Consider the following 12228-nt stretch of genomic DNA (forward strand, 5'->3'; position numbering starts at 1 on the left):
GAATGTTAATTTCAGTGAAAATGGTAACAGGCAGCTATTTAACCCTAGCATTTCAAGTGAAAGTGATTAGTGTTGACATAACATAACACAGGATCACATTGTTCTTTAACTGTAAAAAAAATTAATCATCATTAATTTTGAAATTAGAAAGAAGAGACGACACTCCAGAAGAGGTCAACTGAAATCGTGACTTTTTAATAATGACCTCAGAATCCTGTCGTTGTTGAGTCAAATGAACCCTTTAACACAGCTTGCCTACAAAAGTCCAAAACCACTGTCATTTGTTGAGATGCAGCTCTCCAACTGAAAAAAAAGATCTCCATAAGAGCAGATATGACCAGGCAACCTGAGGGTGCGGAAGCATGTGGATGAAGTTGGATGCTGTCCTCGGACAACCTCCACCTTCATGTCAATCATGGGTATTTCCCATCCAACCTAGAACTTAAAAATCTGCTTCATTTTTTCTTGGGATGCTGAAAGTACACAGAAGCAAAGCACAACACAGATATGTCAGATAAGATCGGAAACTGAGACAATCAATAGAACAATAAAAATTAAGCTACAGCTTTAGGGGATAGTATGGCTCTTCTGATGTCAGTTGTATAAGGTGCTTGTGCCTTGCACCTGGAGAAGGAGGGAGAAAGGTGGTCTTTGTATTTGTAAGACGTGCAACTATTCAATGCAGCACTATGCTCCACCCTGCATACACTTTGCACTATTTCACTAAACAGTGGGCAAGCTGAAGTCCCTTATTTACATCTCATCAGAAGAGCTCAACTCTGTCCTTAAAATCAATAAAAAAAAACTATTTAAAAGGCACACTTCAAAGCAGATGGGTTTTGAATGCAGCATACCTGTTCTCACAAATTAATGCAGGTACCCAATTGTTCTATGTTTGCAATCAAGTGGCTACCCATCATCTGTGTCATCCCCCAACTCTGCATCCTCTGGCCATCTGATATGGTCAAGAAAGATCTAAGGAAGAAAACAGAGCGATCGTGGTAACTTTACAAAAGGTGTGTCATCACTTGCAGCCATTCTTGTTAATGTTAGTGTGCTTGTTGGTTTCTGTCAACACAGGAAGATCCCATGCCAGTGCTAAGTCAATTATGGCTGCTCTCTGATCCTCTGTGAGTGTACTGTGTTTGCTGCATTCTCCTCCTTTCTTGTCTGAGCCTTGATCCTCATAGAGCTTTTGAAGAAAGACAAGAAAAAGCAAGATCACTCTCAAATAGTAAGTTAAGATGTATTAGATAGAACTATAGTGTAGTCAAGTATTATCAAAAATGCAAATGTTAGCTTGTGTATTGGAAGCATCACACTTAATATAATTTTGATTTCAAAAATCAGAGCAATGTGGTATATACTTTGATTTGGGGACATTTACATACTTGTGCTAAATTACCTTGTAAACATTTTTCAACATAACACTAAGCTTAAACACAACTCTGTTGTCTATCAGGATGTGAAAAAGAACTTTAACATTTAACATTAATCAAAAAGTGGTAAGAACAAAGAAAACTGTACCACCAAAAGTATGAATTTCTCCTGTATAGACTTACAGGTTTTAGAGTCTCCCTGACATCCATGTCTGCCACATCTTCAAGGGTAATTGTAGCCGTCTGTGGATCATCACCTAACAGCACATGAAGCACTGCTGGACTGAACCCAGGCAGACGAGAGCCACCGTGTAGAAGAGAATGACCAATCATCCTTCCTGCCACAACAAACATTTCACTCTAAACCAGCACTTGAGAGGTTGATGGGATTAGATGGTCAGCTTGGCCCTCAAACAGCAGAGCCCCAGTTGCATTTCCTATGAAGGTAAATATTGAGCATTAAGGGTGTTACAAAAATGACATTTCAGTTATTACATCTGTCAGACAGTTCAGCAGATAATAAAGAAATACACAAAATTCATTCATTTTCTGAACCGCTTATCCTGTTCAGGGTCTCAGGAGGCTGGAGTCTATCCCAGCTTTCATTGGGCAAGCAGGGTACACCCTGGACTGTTCGCCAGTCAATCACAGGACTGACACAGACAGGTACACAGCCTTTCACACACACACACTCGCACCTACAAGTTTTTCTCTACAATTTAGTGTTCAATTAACCCTGATGAGCATGTATTTGGACTGTGGGAGGAAGCAGCAGTGCCCAGAGAGAACCTACGCATGCACAGGAAGAACATGCAAACCACACAGAAAGGCCCACCTGCCAAGCTGGAAATCAAACCCGCAACCTTCTTGCTGTGAGGCTGCAGCACTAACTGTTGCGCCATCCGAAATACACAAAATACTACATAAAAAGTTCACGTGTATTGTGCATTTACACAGGATTTGGTTTTGTTGGTTTATTTCTTGAGGATATACTATGAGTCTAGGTTGAGAGAAAACTCAACAAGTCATGCAAAGTCAAAATGTGGCCTACAGCAATTTACAAATTTTATGTCAACGCCCATAATAGATTCACATACCACTGTAAAAAAGAGGAAACTACATTGGTGCTGCCAAATTGTACAGGCCTACATCACATTCTACAGACTGAAAAAAAAATATTTGTTTGAGAATAATTCATTTGAATAATTCATTTGAATTATTCTCATCTCTTAAAATAAAAAGTTTTTTTCCCAGAACTATTAATGTTTAGATTGGGAAAAAAACCATTTCTTTAAGAGCTTTGAAAAACATTAAGAATGTTGTCTCAACTTGTGTAAAAATCCATGGTCCAGGAGTTGCATTAAGCAAACGTGTTCTTTTTCTTATATCACTTTGTACAACACATTTGTCTTGAGGACTTACCTAGATCAACTTGGAAACCATGATGCAATTTGTGCATTACCATACTGAAGAAGTGACGATTTACACCATCTCCAATAGCCACATCTCCTGGAGACACAAGTAATAGTACATAAATGCAAAGAGTGACCTCCTGTATTGTACCAAACTTGACTGTTCTTTTTCTATCCACTTTATTGTGTGAGGTACCAATGCATAGTCAGTGTACCACATGCAGTGGATAGAGGTGTTCAAATCAAGGTTTTGAGAAGTAAATAGAAGTCCCACCAAAGAATCAATGGATCTACTGTCCTGAGAGTGGGTGTGAGAGTGAGTGGTTGTTCGTCTCTGAGTTTGCCCTCTATGACAAAATGGAGACCTGTCAAGGTCACTCATCAAAAGTCAGCTGGGATCAGCCCTGGCCTCTCACTTCCCCATCAGAGATAAGTGAGTAAGATGATGGATGAAAACACTATTACAATAATATGTCAGCTGCTGTACTGGAATTTCTGTGTGCTTCTTTTCTAAACTGGGGGTGTGCCAACAGCCAACAATAATGGATAAGGACAGGATGAATATCTCATCCAACCACCTTCAACAAATCAGAACTTTCTCATCAAAGGATTAATGGAAAAGTGAAGGGCAGTTTGTGATTCAGTATTGGGCATAACGTACATCCAGAAGCTGTTTCATATGCAAATGATATTTAAATAAAAAGCATTGTTTATATACATTTCAAGCTCCAAATTAACCCGAAAGTATGCTTCTCTGGTCTTAAGATAGAAGAGAGAAAGAAAGTGAAAAACCAACATGCTTACAGACTTTTAAAACAACACAGTACATCTTTTTTGGTCAGGTATCAGTACCTTGTAGCTTTGCTTGAAAGGGTCTTGCCCAGTCAATCCTGGGAGCTTTGTAAAAGCTCAAAATTCTCCCTTCTTGCTCCTCTAGGTCTTCCCCTATGTCTATCTTGATCTTGAGGGTGGGCTCATCTTCACTGCTCTGAATTAATGTCCTTTTGTAATGGTCCGCTGCTAGTTCTGGATCAGCAATCGCTTCCCATGCTGAAAATTCAAAAGTAGTTTACAAGGTACCTGAAACAAAGTGGGCAGTATACCTTGCATACTCTATGCACTGTAGTAAATACTGAACAAACCAAATATTAGAGTCTTTATAGCAATTTTTAAGGTGCAGATCTATGATTTAAGAGAACATTCCTAACAATGCAAATCTTTCATTTCATTATACTATAATTCCAACTACCTTGAACATTACATTCCATGGGAGTGGGCTCCAGTGGGTTATCCGCTTGTGAAGAATTGCAGATAATCCCAGGAAATCTAAACATTAAAAAAATTCAAATAAATAAACGAAAACACACAAGGACAAGCAAAAATATACACCTCATTTTGATATTTGAAACAACAAGTATTCCTACTACCAATAAGTTTTTGCAGGACCCCCATGGCAACTGCACACTCATAGGTATCCAATTTATGTCTGCTATACCTTTCCCCATAGACATTATACACATAGACGCCTCATTGACTGGCGATGCCTATTGGAGCTGACATAGCTGCTGGCCGCCATCTTGGATGGGTCTCACACACTGCCCCAGCACGTTCATTATACTGAGAAAGGTGTAGAATGCACAACTATTATGAGCATAACTCAGCGAATTTTTACCCGATTTTCACATGAAAACGTTAGTTATACTGACATAAAACGATAAATGGTCAATAAAACAAAATTATTGTGAAGTCTTACTTGTGAATGGTAATCCCACATGATCTACTCTCAAAATTGCGCTGGTTATAGCAACCGTAGGTGGCACAAAATACCGGCATAATTAATCACTTTGCGCTCAATCCATTTGTGTCTGCTGCTGGAATGTAGTGAGGAGACCCATCCAATATGGCGGCGACACGCTACGCGGTTCAGTACGTAATGAAGTGTCTATGTATATATGTCTATGCCTTTCCCCACATGAACTTGCATGGAATGCCAGGCTCTCAGCTGGGAATTACTCATATTGGACAGGAGTCCTAAGGGCACATCCTTATACGGGGATACACACACAGTGGTTATTGAACTACAAAGAACTTACAAAGAATGAAATAAAACTTTGTTTTTAATATCAGTTTTGGTAATTTGTCACTGATTTTGCCTTAAAGTGGCATATGAGTGGCATCTTACCAAACCAGCATCCTGCTCTGGTGTTTGGTCCTCAGTGGCATCACTCCTCTTGTTAGTAGAATATAAAAAATATGAAAAAAAAATACTTTTCCGGCAGTTACATTGTCAACCAAGGTACAGTATTCAATCCTGTGATGGTTAAAAAATTAACAAATGTGCCAGGGTAGATTAGCTAATTTAGTTATAACAGGGTTCCTACAGCTCAACCCAGGTTAAATTCAAGACTTCGTAAGACTTTTTTAAGGTTGTTTGAAATAAAATTTAAGACCAAGTCAACAACGAACAACAATTGAAACAAAGAAAACAAATAAAAACATCACATGAATTACCTGGCAATTTTAACCCAATGTTTGTTTTTTAATAAAACATCACTTTTTACCTTCTTTTTAACCCCATGTTTACAAATGTATGCCTATTTTCACATGTCTTTTGAAATTTAATATCAAATTTAATTCCCAATTTTGCTGCCATAATCATTTTTCCTAAGCCACTTTTGGACCAATTTTGCCATTTTTTGCGATTTTATACCTACTTTGCATCTATTTATTAACCTTTTTCTACTTTCATACCATTTTTACCCATTTTTTACAATTTCATGCCTATTAACCTCAATATAAACACTTTTTTCCCACTTTTGGACCATTGTTTTACATTTTTTAAACCCAATTTTAGAACTTTATGCCTATTTTGCAGCAATTCATCTTTTTTGGCCACTGTCAGAGCCATTTTTGCAATTTTTACATGGTTTTTGAAATTTAATTAAAAAAATTTAATTCCCAATACTGCTGCCACAGTCAATTTTCTCAGGCCACTTTTGGATTTTTTTTGTCAATTTTTCCCCATTTATTTCTATCTCCTGGCACTGTAGGTAGAACCAATACATGCGTCTGCTCTAAAAGATCCTGGTGCAACCACATCACCGTTTTGTTAGTTCTGCTATTGTGATCATGCGATGTTGCTGTGAGAGTAAACCGGTGAATTATTTTTGAAAAATAGATAAATGTTAGTAAATATTTTTTAGTTCAATCCAACATAAATCTTACTGATGTGTTCAAAATTTTAAGACTTTTGAAAATTGGATTTAAGACATTTTAATGCCAATTAAGGCTTTACTTTTAAAATAATGAGTTTAATGCCTTTTAAGACTTTTCAAGGATCCGCGGGAACCCTATATAAATCATTCATAATCCAACTTACATGTTCCTGACAGGACTGAATGTGAACTGGAATAAGTGGAAGGGGAATCAACATTCCACAGGTGATACGAGTATTTTTTGGCATCCTCTGAAACTCAGCTGCATCGAATGGCAGTAGACTGGTTGTTAGTTTGTCTTGCAGTGGGACAATGTAAAGGATGTTCTTTCCATTGTTTGATGAGCTCTTCAGAATTTTAGCAGTATACCCCTCAGACCCCTGAGGCAATGGAGTGTTTTTTTCTTTGACCACTACCTCCTATAGATTAGATTAGACAAGACAAGACAAGACAAGACAAGACAAGTATAAGTTGCAAGACACTTCACCCATGTTGCCTGTGTACAAATGTGACTGAATGTCTGGCAGTGATTGGAGAGACCATAGACCCAGTATGGCAGCCTCAGAGCAGCTGTAGCAACAAATGTATAGCTTACCAACACCACTGTGATAATGTGAGAGTGAATGAATAATGTATTCAGTAAAAGAGAAAGGTTTTACAAAAATACAATGCATTATCAATATTATTGTTATTATGAGTACTAGTCACATAATATAAACTAAAACTCTACATAAGTGACAGGAGAAACTCACTAAGAGCTTTTTCAAGCAGCCAGCCAACACGCAAATCTCACATTTTGGGATATTCTTCTAGCAGCACCCTGCATATCTGGAATAAGATATTGTGGCTGAACATATAAAGTAAAGTAACTTGGCTGATAGGAAATTCAGCCTGGCTGTTTATGCCCCTATGCACTATATAAAAAGTGGATAACGCATGATTAAAAAATTTACAGTAGGAATATGTTTGTACATCAGAATACAATCAGCCCATCTTTGTCTCTCCTCATGAAATATCTGCACAACCATCTTTTCAGTGCCGTATGATCTTGTTATTTGTCAGTCTTTGAGGCTCACCTCTGTGTGATCTGCATCATCTGCAATATTTATAGTCCTTCTTCCAAGACCTGCCTGGAGAAGCACTGTTTCGTCATGGGGTGTTCTGTCTGTGTTGGCAGGCTGCAGGTAGAACTGCAGCTCCATTCACCACCCTCGTCTGCACATCTGCTGGTCTTTTTTTGCGTTTTTGTCCCCTTGAATACATTGCTGGGAAACATCTTGAGTAAAAGTTTGACAATAATCAATAAGTGAAATTTGAAAAATAAAATGATTGATTTCTTCAATAAATGTAATTTTAAGATGCATTGCACCATATTGTTGTATTTGTAAAATTCTGTGTTAAGGCTTTGTTATGCCCTGTCCAGCTCTTAATAACCATATTATCTCCATAGGAAGTAATTAATAAGCATCCTCCACTGACATACAGATGTTCAATAGCACTTAGCCTTGAACACTAGTAGGCAAAAACTTGAGGCATGGATACATTCAACCTGTGGACTTTTTCCCCCAATTTATTTCACAGACACAGTTATAAGGAGTTAATTATGTAAACTTATTCATCACAGCAATTTTGATCTAATAGGGGAGACTGGGGACAGTTGCAACACTTTTTACATTACTCTCAGTTACTCAGAGAATATTTGGACTAGTCTCACCAAATCTTTACATATTAAACCTACATCTGTCTGCCAAATGGCCATACCATTTAAAGATGGCTACTTATAACATATTAATCAGAATATTTATTTGAATAGAGGAATTCAGACGTTGCAACTGACCCCAAACCTGGGGACAGTTGCAACACAGATCAGGGACGGTTGCAACATATAAAAAAACATTAACTTTTCACTAATTATCCTCAGGGTTTTGTCTAAATAGGACAAATACTAATGTGGGCTCAAATTCAATTTTCTTTTTTGTACAGCTTTAAGGTATTTAATTTGTTTTGTTTTGTTTAAAACATGGGCCTACCTTGAGTCAATGTGCAGATATTACTGAAGCTATAAAAACTCAATATTGCATTTTTGGGACAAAAAGAATGGAATAACTTGCAATATTATGTTTTGATGCCGTGCTTGCAAGATTCTTTTTTTTCTTGTGGAACCTGAACAATGTGGTGTGGCATATGTCAAAGGCCTTGGTCACTGCCCTCACTGATTTGCCCTCAACTGTAATAATATCTAAGGCTTGTTCCAAAATACTGAGGGGAACCCCTCTGTTAGTGACTCTCTTCCTCACTCTTTGCATACTGAAAATAAACAGAATACAATTTCTCTATTTAGATGATTCATTCACTCTATGACAAGTTTATATGACACATACAACATACAACAATAACTAAGTGCTAATTTTTGCTTTACAAGTTATTTGGGAAATTATTATGTTTATCATTAGTGTTACTTTCTTCATATGATCGCCTGTTCTGTTCATCATGAGCAATAAAATATATTAATTTTGCCTATTTTGAACTAAAAATGTTAAAAAAAATATGGTTGTGTGGTCTTTTCTAATATGACTAACCTAATAGCATGGGGACAGTTGCAACAGTTGCAACTGTCCCCATGGTACCAGTCATGACAAAACACCATGTGCTAGCTAGCCACATTGACATTGACACATGCTCACCATGTCATTTAATAGTCAACAAACAGTGATTCAAACTAGATAGGTTTGGATTCATTCATACATAAGGTCAGGACAGTATGACTAAACAGCTCATGAAAAAAGCTATTTTCATACCTCCAAAACAACTTTACTTGAGAAAAGCAGGACCAGATGCTCAATATGGCCTCTCTCTTCTTGGTGGGTAGAGGGTCTAACTGAGCATGTGCAGTGTGAGTGTCATCACTCTAGCATGTTTCTGATTAGAGAAATAAGGCTTGTTGCAACCGTCCCTTGTTGCAACTGTCCCCAATCTCCCCTAATAAAAGTGTGTATCTGAGAATTTCTTCACAGCTTAAGATAAAACAACAATAACATGATTTAAATATAGTGGACACTTGCCGTTACATCTCCTGATGGACACTGGTTGGTCTTCCAGTCCTGGGAGTGACAAGCCCAGAGGTGAAGGGCTGAGCTTGTGCACTGTTAATTGTGCTCAGAAGTGCACGTACTGCAGCCTCAATTTCAGTGGTACTCTAGAAAGATAAGGGTTTTGTATATTATTTGATACTTAATATTACAATGTACAGTACATTTAACTTGCATAACTCATAATGTGGTTGTTTGGGTTTTGAGTTTTCTCGTGGTTGTGGGTTTCTTATGAGCTTTAATTATGGTATGGCATTTTTATTTTTAGTGACAGGTCAGTTGGTCTTAAAAATCTGTTGATTATGCCCAGATAAGTCCTGAGATACTTCGATATGACTGGCTAACAAAACCTTTAGCTATTATCGTCTCAGAACATTGGCCATGATAATGTACTCACCTGAGAGGACCCACCCTGCTGTCATTTTCTACATGGTAAAATAGAAAAAAAAATGTGAGGCATGGTTCATGCTAGCAAAGAGGCTCAATATGTCCAGGGGTGTTTTTAACGGGAACGGGAGGCTAATTTATATGAACTTGTTTGTTAGCTTGCTAAGTTTATAGCAAACACAAGAAGCTAATCCTTTCAAGGCGGTCATGTTTAGCTATTTACATTGCTCACTGAGCGACCAGTGTGCATACTTATCCTGTAAGTTAAAAGTACTATGGTTTGCAATACCTTAAATCACTTGATGCTGGCGGCGAAGGGTCTTGTTGGTAGATTCACTCCATGTCCACGCGCAAGCGCTCTGACCTGCCAGGGTGGCCCCGCTCTGATTGGCCAAGGTGGGCCGTGCTCTGATTGGTCATAGTAGCAGCCATTCTCCAACAGACCCCGCCTCTGTATCCTGCAAGTGCTCAAATTACTTTTGCATCAAAGATCTCAGACAAACCGGAGCAAAAGTGAGAGTGCAGAAATTGCTGTATGAGCACTCGCAACAGTGGATTTGTGCACTTGCAAAAAAATAAATCTGAAGACCTGTAATTGTTGAAATGTATTTGCAGAAAAAAAATATCTTCAGGTATGCAAAAAAAAATTCTTCAACTACACAACTCTTAAAGCACTTTTATTTGTGAATGCAATTTTTTTTGTTACACATACGCAAATTTCTGGGTATCTTTTACTGAGACTTCAGATTTGTTTTGCACCAAAGATCTCAGAAAAACAGGAGCAAAAGTGAGAGTGCAGAAATTGCGATTTGAGCACTCGCAACAGTGGATTTGTGCACTTGCAAAAAATAAATCTGAAGACCTGTAACTGTTGAAACGTATTTGCAAAACAAAAATATCTTCAGGTATGCAAAAAAATACAACTACAATACAATTCAACTACACAACTCCTAAAGCACTTTTATTTGTGAATGCAGATTTATAGTTACACATACTCAAATTTATGGTCATCTTTCTCTGTGACTTTGAAGTCGTTTTGCACCAAATATACCTTCATATGGACGACAGAGAAAGCCAAAATGTGTCATAAACAGTAACACTAACCACAGCATGAACAGTGATTTTTTTGTCACATAATACCAAGGATGGCAGAGTTCCACATGAACCTGCAGCGTCTTGTACGTCGTGTTTGTGCCAAAAACGCTTTGCAAAAAATGAAAAATCATTCCAAAATCACACTTAAACACATCTTTTTCGATTGTTTTCTCCTGGATTTGAATGCAACACAAGAAAAAGCCTTGGGAGGGCAGAGATAGCAGAAATTTGAAATGATGACAGTAACCACAACAATACTATGCCGGATGCCAAAACATAACTAAAAACGCACAGCAGTGATTAAGATGGAATTTGTATGACAAAGACACATAGCAGTGATTAAGTCACAAAGTAGTGAGGATGGCAATTCAGATGAACCTGCATTACAGATTCGTGTTTAGTAAACGAAAAAAAACCTTGTAGAGCGAAAAAGAAACTAATCATGAAGAATTATTCAAAACCGTGCTTTTAAGCTTTGATAAACACATTTGGAATGTTTCCTAAGCAAATTTGATGTAACTCATGTATTTTGTGTCAAATATGATAGGGTTTGCAGAAAACAGCTAGGGAGGATAAAGAAAGCAGAAAATGTGTTGTTGATCACCGTTAACAATTTTTCCGTGTTGGATGAAAACGCTCAGAACACCTATTTTGGTCAGCAGTCATGATGAACAATTCAGACACAAGCTCCTGTGGCTACGGCTCTTTGATATTCATTTTCTGATTGGCTCACCGTGAGAAATCACGTCCACATGATATGCACATGATCGCAAAGGACGAATCACAGACCACTTTTACTCATTAATATTAAAACGCCTTCCCTGATCAGCCAATCATAGACGAGTACTCACGTGAATATTAAAGAGCCATGTGCAGCAGCTCAGGTGAATTTAGAAAAGGCTTGATTATGTGATATTATTTAATCAAAGAACAATAGTAAGTAACAGAAGGTATGAGGAAAAACTGACCCATTTATTATTAACCAATGGGTAACAGAAACTGCTTATGTCGGAGTGCTTATATCAGAGATTTTAATTGGATTCCGATATGATACCGATACTTTTTTTTTTTTTTTGCTGATATCGGACCGATATCCGATATCAATATCAAACTGGGACACCTCTACTTTCAGTAATACTAGAAGGTTAATAAACATTCAGGGCTCTAAATTCGTACACCAGGCGCAGGTGCAGGTGCACCTGCCCTGCGCCGGCCTTCGCTGTGCGCACAGGGCGTGACCGGCGCACTTTGCAAGTTTCCTGCAGTGCCAAGAATGGCGCAGTCCAGGCACAGATGAGCGCAGAGCTGCGCGTCCACGCCTCCCTCCGCGCAAATGGCAGTGAGGGAGGAGAAAAGCCGTGAGTGGGTTTAACACAGCCGAGCGCTGTATTCACCAATTAAATGAGCGCCTCTCCTCACCTTTAAATGCCCTGCGAGGCGCAGCGTCTGATTGGTCTGACTGATCTACAGCTGATTACAGCTGCGTGGGGTGCGCTCCGCCTTGTGCCGAGGATAGACCAGGTTGGAGCTGGCGAGCTTTCAGCGCACTTTTTTGGCACAGAATTGTCACTGCGCCAACATGAATCTGCTGACACCTCCCCCTGGTGCGCCGTCAACTCCCCCTGGCGCGCCGTCACACCCATCTCTGCGC

The 12228-nt window shown here is 38.6% G+C and overlaps 1 long non-coding RNA gene across 1 annotated transcript; it reads right to left on the minus strand.

The window, feature by feature from the left end:
* Positions 1 to 7159: 7159 nt before the first annotated feature.
* On the minus strand, positions 7160 to 9852 carry LOC141786488 (uncharacterized). Its single transcript, XR_012597791.1, has 4 exons — positions 9772 to 9852; positions 9493 to 9520; positions 9069 to 9202; positions 7160 to 7282 (listed from the first exon to the last, which is right to left on the minus strand). It is a non-coding gene; the product is annotated as an uncharacterized LOC141786488 (long non-coding RNA).
* Between the last annotated feature and the right edge of the window lie 2376 nt (positions 9853 to 12228).

This window comes from Halichoeres trimaculatus, unplaced genomic scaffold (genome assembly GCF_033239565.1).
Source record: "Halichoeres trimaculatus isolate MK-OKI-2021-1 unplaced genomic scaffold, fHalTri1.1 fHalTri1_scaffold_34, whole genome shotgun sequence".
Lineage (NCBI taxonomy): Eukaryota > Metazoa > Chordata > Actinopteri > Labriformes > Labridae > Halichoeres > Halichoeres trimaculatus.